Source organism: Ictidomys tridecemlineatus, unplaced genomic scaffold (genome assembly GCF_052094955.1).
Source record: "Ictidomys tridecemlineatus isolate mIctTri1 unplaced genomic scaffold, mIctTri1.hap1 Scaffold_154, whole genome shotgun sequence".
Taxonomy (NCBI): domain Eukaryota; kingdom Metazoa; phylum Chordata; class Mammalia; order Rodentia; family Sciuridae; genus Ictidomys; species Ictidomys tridecemlineatus.
This window is the reverse complement of record NW_027521353.1, coordinates 537250-561338: the sequence shown is the minus strand read 5'-3', so window position 1 is coordinate 561338 and position 24089 is coordinate 537250. Positions and strand designations below refer to the sequence as shown.

Genomic DNA, 24089 nt, shown 5'->3' with positions numbered 1-24089 from the left:
TTCCTTGATGTGTCTTTGTCTAGGTTTTGCATCAGGTTAATATTAGTTTCATAGAATGAGGTTAGAAGGTTTTGCTATTTTCTATTTCATAAAATAATTTTAGAAGAATTGGTGTTCATTATTTTTTCAACTTTATGTAGAACTGGGCTGAGAATTTCTCTGATAATGGGTTTATTTTTAGTTGTTAGGTTTGTGATAAACCCTTCCTTGGGAGAATTAATGTAGTACACTCAAGACTTCATACTTTAGAGGAGAAATACCTACCTTAACATTAGCCTGCTTTGACAAATGTTAGTCCTCAAATAACAATATTTTTTAAACATTTTTTGTTTTCTCCAGGAGAGGACTTACACCTCCAAGACTCCTTTCTTTAAATACGTGTGTATGTGTGTGTGTGTGTGGGGGGGGGGTTATCTAGTGTTTTATGGTCATTTGGGAAAACTGCATTAAATAACACAGCCATGAATTCAATTTGAGTATTTTACTCTAGCTTTTTAGCCCACATCTTAAATTTTTTATCCATACAACACTTAAAGTAGCTATAATTTCTATCAGAGTCTCTACATGGAAGTATGAAATGATGGATAAAATATTTTAACACTCTAACTCTCCAATATTATAAAACTAATTGCTATTGGAATGTAATGTCATTTATACTCTTGACATAATGCTCCTTAAATAAATGCAAAAATCTTTGAAATAAATAAAACACAAGAGGATCAGTCAAGGGAAGTGACAGAGCCCCCGTGAGAGCAGGATGAACATTATGAAATACTTCTGGATTAAAAGCTAAGTTCCATGAAAAGTTAAATCAGCATTTTTCATGTGTGTGTATTGGGATAATTACTACACTAAGATATTTAGGATTTTGTAGAGTAGGAGAATATAAGATACTATTACACTGTTAAGAAATAGGTAAATAAGAGGAGCTCTATCATAAACATCATGCTGAATTTAGCCGGAAACCCAAATGTGAAGCCTAGAGATGTTTTGTAGAAAGCAACTAAGTTAAGCAAATAGATCATCAGTTCTCTTTCTGCTGAGGACAGTGTAGAAGGTAATAATTTACACATATATTTTTAATAAATTTAATAAAATTCTTCATTTCAAGGGAAACTAATAAAACAGGCTTTGTTAGAAGCAACTGTCAAGTTCAACTTGTTAATCTGTCTTTGATTCAGTAATAACAAAAAGTCTTCTTAGGTAAATGGCTACACTTTGAATAACGCTGCAATATTCATTAACTCTGGCACCTCTACAGTACAGTCACTCAGAGCCTGAAAGACTCATGGGTACAAAGAAATAGATACCCCAAGCTTTAAGTCTTCTTCAAGAAAAATTTCCTTTTTTCCCAAGCTTTGGATATTCTGACATCAAAGTGTGGATTCATATATTCGTGGCAAAGCTGTACTCTGATGATCCAATTACCTTTCTCCTTTAAAATTACAAAAATTTCTGTAGAAAATGCTTACTTTACCAGAACACCCCCATTCTGTTGTCATTCATTGAATGAATTCAAATTGTCTTTGAAAAACATTTTTTTCTTTAAAGTTTTCATTAAGCAAAATCATCCTTTGATATTTGGGTAAAAAAATCAGTGAAAATTGCTTTGAAAATTTGAATACTTCTCAAGAAAAGATAAAATAACTTTCTCTAAATTATTATAAACTGCTCTTATTACAGAAAAGTCAGTAATGTAATGGAAAATAATTTGGTTTTTATTGCTTTTTTTTGGTTCTGTTTTTAGAAAAACAATGTTAGGCCTCTCACTAGACCACAGATATGTATGGCTTGTTGTATAAGAAAATAAATTTTTAAAAAACTTTAATGTTTTATGTGAGTATGTATGCTCTTAAAATATATTTTTCAGATTTTTCAATTGGAAACAATTCAGAGTAATGACAACCAATATATGTATATCCCTCCCATAGAGCTTTTTCTTCCAAATCAGTAGTTTGTGAGAAGTAAATATGGAGAGTGAACTGAGTGAGACATCTTCTCTTAGAAAGAAATCAAGGAAGGGATGGAGAGTGAGAGATAAGAAGGAAATAACATAAGAATGAGGAAGGAGGAAAGAAAAGAAGAGAGAAAGGAAGGAAAACATTTGAATAATGTTTTTTCTCATCTGGGAATGAAGACAGGTTAAAGCACCTTCTTCCTGAGGGAGACAGTTTTTCTCACAAGTACCTCTTTCCATTGTAGTACATCTTCTCATTCTCTCACCCTCATCATATTGAATATTTAGCAGATATACATTTTCATTATGAACCAATCTGTGCTTGAAGATAATTTCTTTAGCTACTATATAGTTCATCTTAGTGATGACCAGGTAGTTTAAGAACTGTAAAAAAAAAAGAAGTGTAGATACCAATCATGCAGAATTTTCTCTTTCCCATTCTAGGAACCAAAACGAGAACCTCTTTTCTGTTAACCTTGGCTGAGAAATGTAAAAAAGGTCCTGACTGGCCCTGGTCATGTCCAACTCTACTAAATATAGTTGTGAGCATAATGGAACTTAATCTGGACAGAAATGACTCACAGACCCTGTTATCTCTTTATGGTAGGTTAGTGTTAGTAAGTACCATAGCTAATAAATGCAAGATCTACTTGGGAAGGGTTAAGTTATAAAAAAAATAAGAATATAGAACTATCAGTATCACCAAATGCCTAGAATTTATCTGGTCAATAAAACTGTGTTTCTCAGTAATATCACCAACAATTTATCTGCCCCTTAATGTGTATAAACACACCTCTTTACTTAGACTATCTACATTTACTTCAACCAGAGATTAGTTGGGTAAGAAGAAGAAGTATGAAAATGGTAAAAATTAAAATTGTGAAAATGGATTTTCTTGACTTTTTTGTATGAAAACACCAGCAACACTTCACAGAAAAAATATACAAAAAAAGAAAGAAAAGAAAGGAAAACAAGGTTGTTGGAAATTATTTATTCTCAGTAACAATTTTATTCTTGAGGGCCAGTTCTAGGCCGAGCATGTATGAGGCTAGGAAAACCACCAAGCCTTCTTTGATTGTTTTAATTAACAGACTTCATTTTAAGAAGATTTGTAAATTTACAAGGAAATAAAGCACATAGTACCATGATCCCATATGCTTTCCCTTATTCAGAGTTTCTACTATTTTTTTCTTCATGTATTACTGAGAAACATTTTATGTAAGCACAAAATCAAAATGTTTTGCCAATAGTTATGGTATTAAATAATTATCAATATCAATAAATAGTTTAATTATTTATTAAAACACCAATTTTAGAGTTTTTTAAGCATTGACAAAGAATAATGTCAATTACCATGATGGCATCTTGCATAGTGGATTCACCATGCCAGAAGTCCCTGTTTTTTAGCTCTTTAATATCTCCTACTCCCTCTGATTTCTTGGCAATGTTTAACATTTTTAATGTTTTGACTTTTTCAGAATGTCATAAATTTGGAATTTTACAAATAAGACATTTCAGAGAATATATTATTTCTGGCAGTATATGTTTATGATGCCTCCATATTTTTTCATTTTTAATAGTAAATTTGATATTTTTTAAATTTTTGAATAACCCTCTACTGTATAGATATATCACAGTTTTACATTAATAAGAGGTAAATAGCTACTGAATTATCCCTTAGCTGTTTCCTGTTCTTGGCAATCATGAATGAAGAAGATGTGGACATTTGTATGTGGGTTCTGTGTGGACATAACTTTCAATTCCATTGAATTAACACTGAGAAATAAAATTAGTGGGCCATATTAAATGTACATCAAACTTTCTTCCAGAGTGGCTATCCAATTTTGTTATCCCAACAGCAATGTATGAGAGTTCTTCTTGTTCCCCATCTTTGCCAGCTCTTCATATTGTTAGATTGGAAATTGTGTAAATTTTTATAGGTGTGTTTAATTTGTAATTCCTTAATCACATATAATATTCAGCATCTTTTTCTATGCTTTCCAAATATATACTTTGTTTTCTTTTTTTGGAGGAACATTCATTACTTTCATTCAAATTTAAAACAATTTTATTAGGATAATACTAAAATACAATAAACTATACATATATAAGTCATTATTTGTCATGTTGGATATACCTTTTTACCAGTGTGACAGTGACCACAATCAAGTTTTTAAAATTGATAGTTTATGCAGATTGTTCTTGGTACCCTATTGTAATTTCTACCTCTTGCTTCCTCTTCCCACCAGGGGAAAAAAAAAACCCAAACCAAACCAAAACAAAACAACAAAAACACTGACTTTGTATTGTGATAGATGATACAGTAGATTGGAAATCACACAAATTAATTTTCAGAGCCTTAGTCTGCCTAGATATTGACCTTTGAATAATCAGTCATCCCTCAAACTTACAGTACTCATCTGTAAGATAAGAGATCTTCCAATCAGGCCTCAAGACAGTGTAAAGATAAGGACAAAGTAAATAATGAATCAAGAATACTGCCTGACCCAGAGAAGGCTTTTGATTTCTGGTATTCAGTGTTACCATCCATGCTTTGGTTTGGTGATTCAGAGTACATGTGAGAGACTATAGTCTCTTTCTTTTTATTTTATTTTATTTGTTTTTGTTAGATATGCATGATGATAGATTATATTTTGGCATAATATAAATACATGAAGTACAACTCATTCTATTTAGGATTCCATTTTTGTGGTTCTACATGATGCAGTTACTCTGGTCATGTGTTCAAATACAAAGATAAGGAAGTTCTGTCCAATTCCATAGTTCATTTCTGTCACCTCTACCTATAATTGTATAGACTTCAGGGTTTTCAAGTTTTTTTTTCTGATTGGTGTTATTGAGGTTGAATTCTCATAAAAGTGCCTATCAGAAAATAATTTTAGTGACATTTACAATGTTGTGGTATAATTACCACAATTACCTTGTTTTAAGCATTTTAACCACTGAAAATATACCATGTAATCTGTTAATCAACCACTCACTTATATACCTTTCAAGCCCTGGAAACCAACTCTCTCTAACTCTATGATTTCCAATTTTGGATATTTTATATAGATGTAGTTATAGCACAGGTGAAATTTTATGTTTGATTTTGTTTACTTTTCTAAATATTTTTGAGATTTGTCTACATGGTCACCTGTATCAGTACTTCATTTTTATGGCAGAGTAATATTGAAACATATATATATATATATATATATATATATATATATATATATATAATCAGTATATCTATATGTATATCAATATACACATATAGATATATGTATATAATTATATCAGTATATCTATATGTATATCAATATACACATATAGATATATGTATATATTTATATCAGTATATCTATATGTACATGTGCTTACTCAGACATGGATAATATAAATACATAGACTCATTTGTTTATCATTCTTGATGGAAAATTTAGATTTTCATATATTTCCTAGTGGACATGGTGATGTCATTGATATTCATGTTCAAGTGTTTGAATATCTGTTTTCAGTTCATTTCAAAATATAGCTAGATAGGTCATGGGGCAATTCTATGTTTAAAATTTTAGCAATCATCATTTATTCCTATACCTACTATACCATTTTATGTATCTAGCAGAAGTGTGGGTGACTTCCAATTGTTTCACATGGTGCCCAACACTTCTATTTTTAACATAATGAATGTTCATAAAGTTCTTTCATGTTATTTGTTGGATTTCTGTTGTTCATGTTGTTGTTGTAGTAGTTTTGGTATAGGGAAGTTAACCTTAAGGTGGTCCACCAATGAGATACATATCCTGTCAATTTTTTTCACAAAGTCTCACTAAGTTACCCAAAGTTCCCACAGACTTGCAGTACTCCTGCAGATTCCTGAGTAGTTTTGATATGAGCATGCACATATTAATAGACAAAAAAAGAAAAGCATCAATATTTCTCTAATAGAATTTCATTGAAAGAAATATCAGGAACTGTGATGCAGGAAGACAAAAAAAATCTACTTTTTATCAGAGGATATACTTTTGTCCAACCGTGAAAATCAGTAGCCTTAGTTTACTCCTTATTGTCTCTTTCTCAGAAATGTCATATTAATTAAATAAAAGAAGTACCCTTTGCATCCTATTCTAATGAGATCCCCTTCTACACAGAAAATCCTAATTAAGTTTCTCTACAAATCTTCACCATAATTGTCTTATAACTATGAGCAAAAGAAAATACAAAAGAGTTCAATGTAGTTAAGCTTCCTATTTCCTGTTTCTTTATCTTACTTTGCCATGAGCCTGAAAGAGATCAATGTATCAGATGCTGAACACGTCTTCACTAGTTTTTCACAAGATTTTTGAGCAATCTATTATTGCAATGATATAATATAGTTTGTGAATTTTTTTCAAGTGGGAAGTGTATTTGAAAAAAATGTGTTTCTATTGTAACAAAGTCTTTGTCTTTGGGCCAGAGATATTCACAGGGATATTTACACTTCAAAGACTAATTGGGCTCCATTGTAATGGTTCAAAAGGTTGGGGGAGGGAAGGGGGGTAAAAGAAGCTCTTTCTTTCTCAGATGCTGATCCTTGAGGAAAAAAAAGTATTTTTGTGGTGTTAATTTACCCAGAACAATGAAAAAGTTCTGTTGTGATGGGAACTTCGGTAGATATTGAATCTCTGAGTACCTCTCCCTATACACTGGGTTATAAGTAGTAAAACATTCTGAAAATGGATTTTAGGCCAATTGATTGAGTAGAGTGAAAAGTTTTCTCTCTGAACCTGGCTGCAGCCAAATAAATCTACTCTCTGATACTCTTCTGGTGTCTGACCTTGTCTCATTCTACTACACTGGCTTCTTTTACTTAGAAAATGCCTTTAAGTTTTATTTTTGTCATTGAGCCATTTAATAGGCTACTCTTTTCTTGTTGAGTGAATTTTTTAAAATACATATACTTCTCCATTAATTTGTTAAAGAATTTTTAGCATATTTGCTATATTTCCATATATTCCATATATTAATGCTATATTTAGCATTAATTTGCTATATTTCCTTCAATTTAAAATGTTATTGAATAAATCTGCTGTGAATATTTGCATATGTGAAATTGGCTTGCCCCCTGCTTTGAATATAATACTTGACACTCTGCCACTGAGACTTTTTAAAAAGAAAAAAAGGGGACATTTCTCTCTCTCTCTCTCTCTCTCTCTCTCTCTCTCTCTCTCTCTCTCTCTCTCTCTCTCTCTCTCTCCTGTTCCATAACTAGGAAATAGACTGCCTTTTCCCACCCATGCCATCCATGAATCAGACAGCGTTGAGAACACATCCACCAGAGGATCCAAAAAATTCTGACTTCAAAGATGGTCCCAGGAGACCTAAGGAATAGATATCTCCCAAATTAACAAGTAAACAGTTACTCTACTTTACAGGGAGTACCTGGCAGGCAGTCTTTTAATAGCTTATTTTGAAAATATTCTTTGTTCTGCCAGGAATGATGGCTCATGCCTGTAATTCCAGTGCTTCCAAAAGATGAGGCAGGAGGATTGATTTCAAAGCCAGCCTCAGCAAAAGCAAGGTGCTAAACAATTCAGTGAGATTCTCTATCTCAATAAAAATTTAAAATAAAACTGGGAATGTTGTTCAGTGGTTTAATGCCTCTGAGTTCAATCCCTACTTCACACACACACACACACACACACACACACACACAAAGTTTATATTTCCTCAGATGAGCAGAATCAAAGCCTCTGGAACTTGAGTCCCCTGTGATCCTCTTTTCTAGAAGAGCAATAATATACCTGCTTTGCCTTTTTCTCAAAACCATGTCCTCCTTATTAAATTGGCATCAGAGAGAAGGATAAAGGTTTGGTAGCATATACATCATTTCTGTAGGCATCAGTTTACAAATAATGCAGATAAAATGTGGAAGTGTGATCACTGTATAATATGGTAACTATATTAAGGATAAAAACTACAGTACTTCTTTCCCAGAAGACTGTATTGGCATCAAAGCAACAATCAAAAAGAATTCCTGTGCTCCACAACCAATCAGTATTTGTTACTATTGGATTTTGTGTGAGTGTGTGCCATTTATTAGTGGCTAGAGAAATCTACTATTAATTTTGAATTCATTTCCCATTTGACAGGTGCTATTTAGCGTCTTTCCAGATGTTTTCATGCTTTTTCTAGAGCTTATTTGTGAAGGGTCTTTTCATGTCTTCTTCTCTTTTATATTTGTCATTCACTGTAACTCTTGTGGCACAGCATCCCACCATTTCAACTAATTGAACATGATCATTGAGGAATTATTATTGTGTATTTTGATTATTTCATTTCCCACAGTACATCTTTTGATATTTTCAGTGACATAAAATACAGACATGTATTTATAAATGCAAATTTAATATTTTTTCTTATTAAAATAATACTACAAATCCATAATTTTTATGGCATGCATGAATTATTTATATATTTTTTAATATATATAATTTTTTATATATTTCTCTATCATTTGAATTTTACATTTTGATCTCTTATGAAACATAAACCCAGAAAATGAAGAAAGTCTTGGTACATAAGGCAATATACCCTTGAAAGAGTGAGAAGCGTAGACTGAGGTTTAATTGAATCCATAGCAAGCAGTCCTCCTACTTCTTTGAATACATTGCAATGTGGCACACACCTGTAATCTCAGCTACTTGGGAGATTGAGGCAGGAGAATCAAAAGTCTGAGCCCATTCTCTAACAACCTAGGAAAAGCCTAAGCAACTTGCAGAGACCCGTAGAAAGAAAGAAAGAAAGAAAGAAAGAAAGAAAGAAAGAAAGAAAGAAAGAAAGAAAGGAAGGAAGGAAGGAAGGAAGGAAGGAAGGAAGGAAGGAAGGAAGGAAGGAAGGAAGAAAGAAAGAAAGGATTGGGGGTGTTGCTCAATGCTTATTCACCACTGGGTGTAATTTGTGGGCAAAAGAAAAAAGATTTGAACCCAATCCACTGAAATGCTTTAAAATTTTCAGAAAGTATACAAATTATATGTTGAAATTTTTAGAAGCATGACATAAAATTCTATTTAGTTTAGAGAAGTTTTTCACAGTTGTTTATAAAGTTACTAGAAGATCTTTAATATATATTCATTTTATGGGGTACATTATGATAATTCAGTACATATATAAAGTAGTAGTAATTATAGTAATAAGTATTTTTGTCTCTTTAAATGTTAATTATCTTTATGTATTGCAAATTTATTTATTTATTTGTTTGTTTATTTATTTATTGGTGCTGGGGTTAGAACTCAGTTTTACTTAGCCACTGAGTCACAGACTCCAGCCCTCTTTGTTATTGTACTTAGAGACAGGGTTACTGAGGCTGATTTTGAACTCAACATCTTCCTGCTTCAGTCTGTGAATTCAGTGGGATTACAGGCATATTCCACCAGACACGTGAAAATTATATTTTAAACATATTTTAGGTTATTCTCAACAATAGTTACCCAACTGTGCCATAGAAGTGTCAGGAGTGATTCTTCCATTTTGGTCTTTGTGCTGTGATAGTAGGAGCAAATGTGACTCCATTTGTTTTATGACTTCATCCTGTAAAACAACCATGCCAAGTAGAAGAGTCATGACTGGGGCAAGATGTTCTTTTCCATTTACTATAGAAACCTTTAAGAACACAAAACTACCTAATGGGGTATTGTTTCTGTAGCTAGGGTAACAGGGCTCTGTTTATGTAACTGGGGTGACTGGGATAACTGTGATTGGTTAAGCTTCCCTCTGCTTGACTGCACCCTCTGGCTTCTGTAACCTGGCTTGCACACAATGGCTAGACCCCCTGAACATCCTTTTTAAGGTTTTCAGTCTTATAAGGAGTGTCATTGCAATTCTTTGGAGCTGATCTAGGAAACAGCTTTATGTTCTGGTCAGCCACCACCAGTGTGCTTCAATAAAGACTTGATTCAATTATACATGAGTGGTCTGGAAGTCAGTTAATGAAACCCTGGAATGAAGCTTTAACTATAAACAAATATACTTTATGTACAACCAGAGATATGAAAAATTAAGTTCTAGGTCTGTAATATGAACTGTAATAATTTCTGCTGTCATATATAACAATTTAGACTAAAAAAATTAAAAGATAACATAAAGAGCTTAACAAACATTTTTGAGCAGAAAGCTAAGCTGGGGTCCATGATGACCTTTTTGGAACTGCTATGAGAGAAGAGATGTCTCTAGAGAAGGGTCCAAGTAGTTTGTGAAGAAAAGGGAGAACACAACTCAGGTTGGCAGGTTGGCATATGTAATGAAAAATAACTTCATCACTAGCCAAGCAAAGGCATAGAAGAGGTTTATTTAGGCAGAGAACTACATACTCAATGGAAAATAGGGCTGCCTTGAGACTGAGAAACAGACCTGATGTGGGCTGGGGGTCCAATATTTATAGGAGGGGTTGTAAGGGACAGACGAAACGTTGGAGGAAGAGACCACAAGAGACTGGCTTCATGCAATAAGCAGAAGGGGATTTTTATTTAGGATTCAATTCAGCGCGCTGAGACTCTAGGCCAGCTCAAGAAATGAGAGCAGCCCAGAGCCCAGAGCAGGGGTTGAACAATGCTTAAGTACACATTTTTGGGAGGACAAGGGGGGGTGCAGGGCGAGGGAGGGGGGCTTTGCATACATCACAATCTCCTTTAACAAATCACCTAATTTTTAGACTTGATTAGTACATTCATTGGCGGGAACAGGGCTGGCTGGAGTGATAGGTCTTTCCTAAGGAGGGGGTTACATTTAAACTGATTGGTCCGGACCCTGAATATCTATGTGACAAGCTGCACAAGGTCTTGAATGCTTTCTGTGCACAGGACCCCAGGCCATAATTCAACTAAATGGCCAGTAGGGCCTTGTCCTAACTGCCTCAGGAATTTAACCCATGCTTTGCAGTTTAGAAGCAGGTTTACAATGCCTGGTCTTTTACATTTTAACTCAGGCTTTGCAGCTTAGAAACTTTACCCTTTCAGGCTATATCAGCAGCTGGACTGGAGGTAGATTCAAGGTAGAGCTTCAAAATTCAGGCCAGTTTTTCTTCAATGTGATTTTCCTTCAAGAAAGGCCAAGGCTTGCAACTACATTTTCTACATCTCAATGGCTTAATTCTACATTTTAATGACCTGAGGGTGTTTTCTTTAAAAATGTGTATTTCTCTCTTTTTATACTAAATCCCTATATCTGAACCTTGAGCTGCCCTGTCAACATCTTAAGTTAGCATGGTGTCTTCTCACACTCAGACAGCTGCAAGTTAAGCCAGAGGGAAGCCCCATACAGTGAAACCCTTAAAATTAGGGCCAGAAAGAACTTCTATTAACCCTAAATTGCTGAAACTGTTCTTCCCCTTTCCCTTCACCACCAATAAGGGGAATAAAGTGAGCTCAAGTTCACCTGCCCTGGGAAGTACAGCAACCTCTGCTCAGCTTCTGTGACACAGATAAGGATAGTTTTTTCTAGCTCACTTGTCTCAGACAGAGGCAACAAAGGATCACCTCTTGCCCCAAATAAAGAAAGGAGGGTTCAATATACTCCTGGACACTGAAATTAACGTGAGGGACACAACACAGGAGGGAAGACTAGGGAGAGTCCCTGGGATCCAGATTGCTGAGTGGAGATCCCAAAAGCAGTCAGAGGGAAGCTACCTCCATATCCAGCAGCATAGAGACCAGTAGAAAATTGCCTGAAGCTATTCAGAAACAAGACACTTGACACCAGCCACAAGAGTTGCAAACCCTGAATTATGATTCTAACTGGAAAATGACAGAGAATTTTTTGGATAACTGAGGGGGCTTTGTATGGGGGAATCAACACATGCTATTCACAACCTGAGGTAGTAGAAACTGGAGTCCAATTAAACTACTGGAGACCCTTCACTGCCCTAACAAAATCCACAGAATTTCTGTGCCCATAGACAAGTACTAGGACATTTATTACTATGAAAATGATCCAATAGAGAGGAATAGTTACACACTGACAGAAATCACAGGTCCATCCTAGAACGTACATCCAAAATTACTCTACACAATACAAACACTGCACCATCTGGGCAGTCAGCAGAAGGCCCTTGATTGGAAAAAAGCAGAAGCTATTGTTAGAATAATCAAGAAAACTAGAAAATTGCTCTCTATCACCCAGCAAGTCAGAAGAAACCTATGTCCTAAGGTTGAAGAATATTGACTAAATATCCAAACTCCAATAAAATCTAAAGAGTCATGAAGAATTTTCTTAACCTAAATATGTTATAATATAAACAACTCTAACATCAACTTTGATCATTCAAATTACTCATTCCCTGGAATAATAATTGTAAAACCAGTTGCTAAATTTGTATCTTCAATCAATTTTATTTTATTTTATCTAATAGTTTAAAGCATTAACTGGAATCAATCTCCTTGCCTTTGTTTTCCTAGTTTTAGTTTTTACTTACTTCTGTTACCTCCTACTCACCCTCTGGCACTATCTTATACAAACTTAAATAACACCCATTCATCTTTTTGACTTTTTTTACCTTTGTGAAAATTGCTCTTTTACAGCTTCTTCTTCTCTCTCTCTCCCTCTCTCTTCTTTTCTTTGTTTCTTTTTTCTTTTCTATTTGTCCAATCTTATTTTTTTCTCCTTTATCCCTCATTTAATGATATAGTAAGTTAACTAAACTTAACAACAGATTTTTTGACCTGTTCTAGAATTTTATTATTAGTATATGTTTGAATTTGAGCAACAACATATAACAACTGTAAAAACTTTTGTTCTGATAAGATTGAATGGAACAAGGTCTGGCTCACAAATTATTATAGCAGATAGAGTTAATGACAATGTTTTAAGTGAGGCCTGTTTTGGGATAAGCATATGTCACACAATGAATTAAAATATTATTATTTGAATATTCACCCAATACAGGGCTCTTAAGAAGGTCACAAAGTAGTTATTCACTTAAAAGAATAAGACTGGACCATGTTGATAGATGGGTAGATATAAAAACTGTATTAAAAAATAAAAAAAATTAGAAAACAAACTATCTCAAAAAATCCAAAATTGTATTTTTGTAGTTTCCTGTTGACCTTAATAATAGGACCATGTAATATCAAAAGATGCACTAAGGGATCTACTGCAATTTTGGAGAATGCTTTCTTACATCCATTGTGGAGTAAAACTGTCCAATTCCCCCTTGGAAGCTGGATCAGTCACACCTTAACTTCCTTTTTGCCAATTGACTCAGAGACATGAGGAGCCCAAAGTAGCCAGGAGGAAGTGATAACTTTCAGTTTAATGAAATCATTGCTTTACTTCCAGGCAGAAACATTCATTTTTCTGGAACTAAGACCTCCAGGGCTGTAGAGCATTAGGTTGCTGGAACAGAAAGCAAAAACTTTCCTACTGTGTTACTAGGAGTAATGATTAGGAATACCATTCCTGTCTCCACACCTTGATTTCTAGACACGTAAATTCCAGCAATAGAAGAGACAGGACCATATAGTGGATGCTGATTCAGAGACCATAAAAAGCCTTCTGTAGAACCTTGCCCCAGCCCTGCAATGTACTGCCACCTAGCTGGTGCTGTAACTGCATCTTCAACAATCTACTAAATTGTTCTCTCAAGCCACCTGCTTCTTGATGGTGGGGAATTTGGTAAGACCAGTGAATTTCTTAATTATGAGTTCACTACCTCATTTTTTGGCCATGAAGTTAGTTCTTTGGTCTAAAGCAATGTTGTTTGGAATATCATGACAATGGATAAGGCATTCTATACATCCACAGATGGTGGTTTTGGCTGAAACACAATGTGCAGGGAAGACAAATCCATACCCAGAATAACCGTCTGTTCCAAAAAAGACAAATTGCTGCCCCTTTTATCATGGGAGTGTTCCAATAGTCAGCCTGCCAAAAAGTTGCTGTCAGTTTTCCTTGGTGAATGATGTCATATCAGGGGCTTAGTGCTGGTCTCTAATGCTGGAAAATTGGGCACTCAGAAGTGGCAGTATCCAAATCAGCCTTGGTGAGTAGAATTCCATGCTACTGTGCCCATGCATAACCACCATCATTGACACATGACTACTTTTTTCATGAACCCATTCGGCAATGAAAGGGGTGGCTGGGAAAAGAGGTGGACTACTATCCATAAATTTGGTTATCCCATCTACCAGATTATTAAAATCCTTCTCTGCTGAGGTCAAATTTTGGTGGGAATTTTCAAGAAACACAAGTATCTTCACATCCTTTGCCCATTCAGAGTAGTCTATAAACATACCTCTTCCCCAAGTGTCCTTTTTGCCAATTCTCAAATTATGTTCTTCTCAGTTCCCTGATCAGCTAGACAACCCATAACCATGACCCAAGGATAGGTGTACAGTCACACATCTGACCAATTTTCTTTCACAGAAATGCACAACCAGATGCACTGCTTGAAGTTTTGGCCCTTGTGAAGATTTTACTTTAACACTGTCCTTCATGGTCATTCCAGAAAGGGCCAAAAGGGCCTTATCTGTCCACTTCCAGGTGGTACCTGTTTAATATGTAGAACCATCTTTGAATCAAGCCTTAATATTCTCTTTCTCTGTTAACTGATAATAAGGTACACTCCATTAAGTCATAGGTTCATACTTAGAAACAGAAGGTACTGCAGCAAGAGTAGGAGCCATGGGCAATTTGACCACATCTTTATGCAATCCTCTTGTTCCTTTAGATCCCACCCATTCCTGATCATGTATATACCACCTCCACTCAATGATAGAGTGATCATGCACATGAACAACTAAATGGCTTTGAGGGTCAGATAACACCCAGTTTATAATGGGCAGCTCAGGTTGAATAGTGTCCTGGTGGCCCATGGACAAGCATTCAGTTTACACTAAGGTCTAGTAGCAGGCCAAGGGCTATTTTTCTAAGAAAGAGAATTTGTCTACAGATTATGGCAGGGCCTTGCTCCAAAAACTCAATGGCCCTATCTGTAATTCACCAATTGCAACCTGGCAAAGGCTCCAGACAGTGTCTCTATCTGCCACTGACACTTTAAAAACAATTGAATCTGCTGGATCATATCACCTGAATGGCAGAGCAGCCTGCACAGCAGCCTGGACCTGTGGCAGTGCCTTCTCCTGTTTTAAACACCACTCAAAAGAAGAAGCTTTCCTAGTCACTACATAGATCACCTGAAGTAACACACCCAAGGGAGTGATGTGCTGTCTCCAAAGTTCAAATAGACCCATCAGGCATTGAGTTTCTCTCTAATTTTTAGGAAGAGAGAGATGCAACAACTAATTCTTTACTCTGGAAGAAATATCTCAGAAGGCCCCACAACAGTGGACTGCTAGAAATTTTACTGAAGTTGAAAGGCCCTTGAATTTTTATAGTATTTATTTCTCATCCTCTGATACACAAATGCTTCACTGGCAAGTTCTAAGTGCTTGCTATCTCCTACTCAGTTGGTCCAACCAACATAATGTCATTGATATAATGGATCAATGTAATACCTTGTGGAAGAGAAAAATGAGCAAGGTCTCTATGAGCAAATACGTGACACAATGCTACAGTGTTGACATACCTCTGAGAAGAGACAGTGAAAGTATATTGCTGGCCTTGCCAGTTTAAAGCAAATTTATTCTTTTGGTTGTTTTATACTAGGATGGAGGGGGAAAAAAGTCAAATCAATAGCCACATACCAGGTGCCAGGAAATGTATTAATGTACTCAAACAAGTAAACTACATCTTGTACAGCAGCTGCAATTAAAGTCACAACCTGATTAAGCTTACAATTATCAACTGTCATTCTCCAAGACCCATCTGTCTTCTGCACAATCCAGATAGGAGAGTTAAATGGGAATTTTGTAGAAATCAATATTTCTTCATCTTTAAAGTTTTTGATTGTGGCATTAATCTTTGCAATTGCTCCAGGGATGTGGCATTGCTTTAGATTCAATATTTTCCAAGTTATAGACAACATAAGATACTTCCATTTATTGATTTCAACCATAATAACCCTCACTCCATAGGTCAGAGAACGAGGATGGGAGTTTTGACAAGTGTTAAGTATATCTGTCTTGATTATACATTCCTGGACTCAGAAAACAACCACAGGATAAGTTTAGGAACCCACTGAAAAAATTGTAAGTCAGACCTTGCATAAAACTCCATTGATCTCCTGACTTCCATACATCTGGAGGGCAAGAATGACATTCTTGTTCTCCTGGAATCAAGGTCAATTCAGAAGGTATGTCTAGTGGCCACTGAAAAATATGATCAATGCCTTTTCCCCAATGTAGTTACTCTGCTAAAAGGCTCTAGGTTCTTTTGGGGAAAGATGGGAGAAAGATTAACAGAAAGATTTTTGATAGTGTACCAGTGTCCTTCTTTAATGGGACATCATCTCCCTTTCATTTAAGGGGTTCAGGATTTGTAAATTGACTTAAATCTGGAAAGTAATTGAAAAATTATTATTCTCTGTTATTATGATCTGGAGAAGATATTTGTACATTTGCTCTGATTTTTTTTTCTGTTTACATAAGTCAAGTAAGAATTTAGTGGATTTCCCATCTATTTCGCTTTTATAAACACTATGAATAATTAGCCAATGCCAGGAGTCAGCAGAAGTCAGAACATTGTGTTCATTTCTTCCCCTTTACTTTCCATTATGTTAACTACAAGCATCCTGCTTTTGGTAATTAAGGGGAGCCACTTGGCCTTTTCATCCTCTTGATATCATGCCCATCACATTGAAATCTTCTAATTGACTGACTGACTACAGCTCTTACAGTAGATCTTGCCTGCAAAAAAAAGAGCAACCATAGAGATCTTCAAGGATCCTCATGCTTCCCTCACAAATTTGTTTCTTATAGTTTTGGTGAAGCACACATCTTCTGAACCCCCAGAGTGTGGAGGAGAAGGTCACATATGACAGATCCATTCCCACATTTTAATCTCTCTGAGCCTCTGAATTCTGGTCAATCAGTACAAAATGTTTGCTATCTACACTTTGGTTAAACTCTTTTCTTCAGAGATCTAAACTCTGCTCTCTCTTGTCCTGAGCCATTATACAATCCCTCTTAAGCTAGGTAGCCCCAGGGCAAAACAGTCTCTAAACTTTGAGTTGATTATATCACTCTTTCATTTAACAAAAGAGATAACCCCTTTTCTGTCTATCATAAAGTATATAGGCTGACATACCCGTAAGAAAAGTCTGGTTTATAAAAGAAAATAACAAAGTTCTCTGATGTAACATTTACTTGGCATGGTAACCTTCAGATCTATTTTGAAAATCCCAGGGTGAACAATTTTTTTTGATGAAGCATGAACAAGCATGTAGAAGTGTAATTGTAGAAAGAAAAAGAATGAGCTGATATAAGAAAACTGAAGGAGTAATCCAGCGACACCTATCCAGGCTCTTGACTCTCTGCGTGGCATCCTTCCTGCATGGCATGGGGCATGACCACTTCTAGAAAGAGTGTGCTAAAATCTTTTGTCAGTTGATGTAACTCAGAGAATTTCTCTATGGCCAGCTTTTACCCATATGGGAGTGGAAAGCAGGAGTGATATTTTGTTGTGGTTGTTATTGTTGTTGTTCTTGTTTTGTGTTGCTTTTATGACTATGTTTAACAGATGAAGCCTAGTATACATTACTCACCTCTGAAAAAAGAAATTCTTTTCTACAGCCTGCCCTTGTGGAGAAGAAGAGCAGGAGGAGGAAGGACTAAAGACATCAAAAAGACTGCTTCTGAGGTCCTTTAGAAGTTCTTCAGTTCAAAGCACTGAAGCCAAGGCACCATAATTTAGAAAATCATGTTCAGGGCCCCAGTAATAGACTGCAGAGGAGGTTTGTCAGTAAACCTGGTGAGTTTATATACATGTTTTCTGGTTTTCTCTTTGAGAGAGCTTTGGGTAGAAGCAATGAGAATACCTTGTACCCAGCCAGACTTAAGTTTCTAAGTAACACTTTCTAGTAGACGTGCTGCATTCTAGAAACAAGGCAGAGAGAATAAAAGTTGAGCCTAGGACATGTAGACATGAAAAAACAGAAAAATTAAAAAGGGGTTGGATGTATTAAAATTATATGGGAGACAAATGAAAGAACTCTCAATGCCCAAATATTATTAGCTGTATTAACAAAATAAATCATGATTGCATTTGATTATAGCCCAATTAATGAAATATCTTTTCATCTACAATAACATAAACTTATGATTGGATAATTAAGTCTTCCTCATATAAAATAATTATAATTAATAAACAAAGAAGGAATAAGAGAAATAGTCTTCATCAGAACATTATAATCAGAAATAAGCTATTAAAAACCAAACTTGGTCTGAAAACTTCAAGGAGAAATTGAATACTTGTGCAGCCTCAAAATACCCTCCCCAAAATATTCTAGTTGTTGTGATGGTATGACATCATGTACATGGATACCCACCCTGTAAAAAGTGAATCATAATATAAATTCTCCTTACTGTAGGCTGGAACTAGAGATGTTTTCCAGAAAACAGAGAACAGGAGAGGAAAGAGGCAATTTGGGAGAAACCTAGTTGAGGTTAACATCACTAAAAGTCCAACAAGGTGTTGGGCTTAGCTGAAAATTAAACTGATGTAAGACAGAAATAAAAAAAAAAATAGTGAAGTTACATTTGCATATAGAGAAGTCCTACACAGAAAGAAGCCTCCGAGTACAACAGGGCAAGCCTGGAAAAATTCTGTAATTTCTTCTACTCTTTGTTACTTGCTTATGGCTCAAATTTTGGAAGTCATCCAGCTGAGCAGTGTACACCAATAGTTTTCTGAAACATCTAACAATAGGATCACAATAGTACTGGTCACTCTTTATGTTTCCAAGGAATGTGAAGGAAACATCATCTTTTGACCCTTCACTGGACCTTCACAACTGTCTGATAGTACCCTTCTGACACTAGCGTGTCAAAGTTCCACCCTTAGTGCATGCTGAGCCCACCATTATCTGAATGTTTGACATATAAAAATCTGAGTTTGATGCAGCAGGTGCAATCCCCAGTTATTTCACTTTTCCTACTCCAATTTGTTCCCATGCCTCAGGCTATTGGCTTCCTTATCCTACAAATGGCCCTCAATCATATGCTCAGAAAGGAGGGTTTGACTAGGAGTTCCCACCACTCCGCGACTGGTGAATAATCCCTTTTTATTCTACAGAACGCATTGGTTCAATGATTGGCATCTTGCTCAGTTCAAAAATAAATTCAGCTTTTGATTCTTTCTTTTGAAAATATAAAAATTCTAAATTAAAATAATATTTTAATTGCCAAAAGTTTTTGTTAATTATTCAAATAGAAAGTTACTTCCATGAGTATTAAAGCTAGAGTAGCTAAAGCCAATGAATAAGCCCACTCTAGACTATACAATGTGAATAGATGACAACCCACTACAGCTTCTGGGGTAGAAAGGAAAACTTGAAATTCATGGTTATGAGTGTGTTCCTTGAAAGAAGAATTTTTTGCCTTTATCCCATGCAGTAATTTTGTTGAAAAAAACATCCAAGTAGATTTCACTTACCTAAAAGGGCCTAGGATTTTCCAATTCCATATATACATATATATATTTTTTCTTTTTTCTTTATTACTAAAGTCGAATAGTATACATTGGACATTGAAAGAATTCTTCATGTAATGGCAAGTGTGCTGGATGTGAGAGTGCCAGAGAATGGGAGAAAGCAGATTCTAAAATAACATAAAGTTTTTAAAATGTGGTGATTGGAGATCTTCAAGGCATCTTTAAAGAGGTATTCTGGAGAACTTTTTACCAGGACTGAAAGAAGATGGATTATGCATTGTGAAAAAACAACAGAGATGCTTGCAGAGCAGCTACAAGCTTTACAGCTCCACACTTTCCAGGGTCATTTATGACCAAACGTGTTAAATGGAATATGTCTATCTTGTTCTGACAAAAATGATAATTGGAATCATCTGGAAAATGGAGACACAGGTTGTTCCTCGCCCTAGTGGAACAATAATGTGAACCTGGAAAATTATGAGGAGACTGTATCACTGAGTACAGTAAGTACTGTTAGGAAATAGTTGTTAATGGGCAATAAAATGCATAGCAAGGATACAGGTTACTTGAAATTACTCTTAAACTTCTTCAAGTTACTGACAAAACACTTTAAAGAAGAAGATGTATTACAGGGTGTCTCTCTCTCTCTCTCTCTCTCTCTCTCTCTATATATATATATATATATATAATGTATTATATATTATATATTATAATATATTATATATCATAATTATCATATATTATAATATATATTATATAATGTAAATTAGTATATATAAATATATATTATTTATTATTATTATCTTTAGCACTTAGAGAATGCAAATTAAAACCACACTAAGAATCCAATCCACTTCAATCAGAAGAGTAATTATCAATAAATACAATCAATAAATATCAATAAAATCAATAAAAAGAGAAGGAAATTTTAAAAAAATGATCATTGGCTAGGCATGGTGGTACAAACCAGTAATTCCAGTGGTTCTGCGGGCTCAGGCAGAAGTATTATGTGTTCAATGTCAACCTCAGCAACTTAGAAAAGACCTAGGCAACTCAGTGAAACCATGTCTGTAATATGATATAAAAAAGGACTGGGGATATGGCTCAGTGGCTAAGTGTTCCTAGATTTCATCACCAAAAGATAAAAAAAAAAAAGATGTCCACTGAAACTTCAAGGAAGAACATGCTAGCTTCTCCAAGCAGATGCATACTTAGGCCTGTTAAGGTTAAGGGAAGGAAATGTGTATACAACAAATAAAATAGTGAATAATTTTATTTTATTTAGTAGTTTCTATTATCTCTCTCTCTCTCTCCATATATATATATATATAATATATATATGTATATATATATTATTAATATTATTATCTTTAGCCATTAGAGAATGCAAATTAAAACTACACTAATTATCCAATCCACTTCAATTAGAACAGTAATTATCAAGTATACAAATAAAAAAGGGCTGGTGTGTGGCTCAGCAGTAGAGCACCTGCCTAGCACTGGGTTTTATCCTCAGCAACATATAAAAAATAAGTAAATAAAATAAAGATATTGTGTCCAACCACAAGTAAAAACTAAATGAATTTTTTTAAAAAAAGAATACAAATAAAAAAAAATCAATGTGAGTGAGGATGTGAAGGAAAAATAAAAATCATACATTGCTGGTGGGACTGCAATTTGGTGAAATCCCTATGGAAAGCCAGATGGAGATTCTTCAAACAATTTGGAATGGAAGCCTAATTTGACCCACTTATCTCACTCTTCAACATAAATCCAGTGGACTTAAAATCAGCATACTGTTAGTTATACAGCCACATCAATATTTATAGTAGTTCAATTCACAATATATATGCTATGGAATCAACCTAGGTTCCCTCAACAGATAAATAAATAAAGAAAATATGGTATGTGATAGACAATGAAATATTACTAAGCTGTAAAAAAGAATGACTTTGCCAGTAAATGTATGGATCTGGAGACTATAATGCTAAGAGAAATAAGCCAATTCCCCAAAGCAAAGTTTTAATATTCTCTCTGATATGCCAATTCTAACAGACAAGAAAAAGGGAGGGGAAGAATAGAAGTTTATTGGATAAGACAAAGGGCAATGAAAGGAATAGATGAGTAGATAGGAATATGACACAGTTAAATGAATCAGACATTACATTTCTATGTTCATGGGTGAACATAGCACAGTGAATCACCACATCTAATACAATCAGAAAAATTGATGTTAATTAAGATAAGTTATACTGAATGAATATATAATATGCCAAAATACCTGTAATATGTTGGGAATATCTAAAAAGTTTAAAAAGCTCTTAATAAAATAGGAATAGAAATAAACTAAGTATATAATGTTTGAATAATTGCCAGAAAATATTGTCACTGCCAAGGCAGATGAGTAAATAACCTGCAGCAGATATCCTGTAGAAATGCACTAGTAACAGTAGAAATAGTGGTTCACATCTATAATTCTAGAGGCTCAGGAGACTGAAGAAAAAGGACTTTATATTTGACACCAGAATCAGCAATGTTTCTAGGCTTTAAGCAACAGTAAGACTGTCTAAAAAATAAAAAATAATAAAAATTAAAATATCTTTTTAAAGTTCTGGGATGTGGCTTGGTGGTTAAGTGCCCCAGGATACAATCTCTAGTACACACACACACACACACACACACACACACACACACACACACACACATATCCCTTGCACATAAACCTTGAGATAAAAAAGTCAAATGATCTAATTAGGAAAAGTACTTGAAGAATGAAGATTTATGAATTTTTTTCTTTTTCTGCTTATTTATTTATTTATTTATTTGGTATTAGAGAATAAACCCAGGCATGTTAAATCAGTAATACACATCTCCAGCACTATCTATATATATTTTTTCAATTTGACAGAGGGACTCACTAAGTTGGCAAGGGTCTCAGTAAATAGATTAGGTCCTTGCTAATTATCTGATGTTTACTTTGATATTTGCTGTCCTCCTTCCTATGTCTCCTCAGTCATTGGAATTATAGGCTTGAACTACCATGTCCAGGTTATATTTATTATTGCTTATTATTATTATTATTATTTAAATTTCACAGAAATGAAGTCAAAAGAAGCAAATTTACTTATTTTATTTACAAATTGTTTCTGGTTTCTCATACAAAACCTGGTTAATTGCTTGATTGATTGATTGATTGTAGTTTTGTGTGGACAGAATGCTTTTATGTGGTTTATTTTTATGTGATTATAAAGACTGTGCCCAGTTCCTCACACATGATAGGCAAGTGGTCTGCCACTGAGCTACAGCCCCAGCACCACAAACCCCCATAGAACATCTTAATGGCCACTATCTGTGCAGTATCTTTATATTTACATTTCATTACAATAGGAAACTTCCTTTCCCACTTTTCCAGAGGGTTTCATACTCTTCTATTTTCAAGACTTGCCTCTATATCTGTATAGAAATAAAGAAAGAAAATGGAATATGTGGAACCTTTATACTTAATTTGTTCTACTTTGATTATGTAGGGCCAAAAAACCCCTGCATTCAAATATGGAAAAATAAAAGTAGGAAGCCTTTTCCTGAAGCCTGCTCACCTTGGGAAACTCTGCCACATGGGCAGACAGGCATCTTTTGAGTAGTTCTCATTCTCACCAGAACGAGGTGTCCTCCTGTTGTCTAAGTCAGTCCCATCTCCCATCACCACTGATATACAAAATGAGGAATCTGGCATGGAAGACAACAAAAACAAAAAAAACAAAATGAAAAAAGTAAAAAAAAAAAATAACTAGAGAGTGAAGGTAAGAATGCAAGATATATAAAATGAGGGAGTGAAGACAGTACTAAGAAAGGGGGGCATCCAGACTTCCAATGAATTGAAGTTGGTTGAATTTGGATGATAATGTTGGGATATATCAATTTGTTGATTAATGTGTCTAACAAATTTTAAGTGTGTGAGTTTTGACTATACAGGTGAGGAAAAAAATTTTGAAACTACTATTTATGATATTTATGTATCTTATTTAGATTACAAGATGGCTTTTTTGTTTAGCTAGAGGCACTGAATGGACTTAGTATGTTGGGGCTAATCATCTTGCCTTTCTTGAACTGTGATGCAGTGTCAAGAGTATAGGAGGAACAACTAAAGTGATCTTCCTACTATATCACTGAATGCAACATAATCACTCAGCACAGAATTATTTACCTGTAATCACCTAAATGTGTGTGTGGGGGGGGCGGGAAATTTTCTCATTTAGTAGAAAAGCTCTCTCTCATATGCCCACTCAGCATTCTGTAATTTCATTCAGATATGGCAGTCACTACCTGGAGAAAAAATTCACAATACATTCACAGATTAATCAGGATTCAGAAGCTGCCTGATGGTTCTGTAACTGCCACTCAGGACACTCAGCAAGGCTTCAGTCATGTTTTCCAGCAGGTTCATTCACTGCTTTGACAGCTATCACTTACTGTTAATCACATTTTTATGATTTAAATTTGATGACATAGCCAAGTACAGTGGTGCACTTCTATAATCTCAGAAACATGGAAACTGAGGGAGGAGGATCACAAGTTAAAATCCAGCCTCAGAAATTTAGCAAAGCTCTGA

At 34.9% G+C, this 24089-nt stretch overlaps 1 long non-coding RNA gene across 2 annotated transcripts in view; it reads right to left on the bottom strand.

Annotated features, from left to right (window-relative positions):
- LOC144372733 (uncharacterized) overlaps window positions 1–23206 on the bottom strand; it is a 63430-nt gene extending 40224 nt beyond the window's left edge. Inside the window, exons 1-2 of one of the 2 annotated variants that reach the window (XR_013432638.1) lie at window positions 23077–23206; window positions 9430–9529 (exon numbers count right to left, since the gene is read on the bottom strand). This is a non-coding gene — a long non-coding RNA (uncharacterized LOC144372733). The remainder of the gene's footprint in view (window positions 1–9429; window positions 9530–23076) is intronic. The other variant, XR_013432637.1, reaches the window with a different exon arrangement.
- Window positions 23207–24089: the final 883 nt, after the last annotated feature.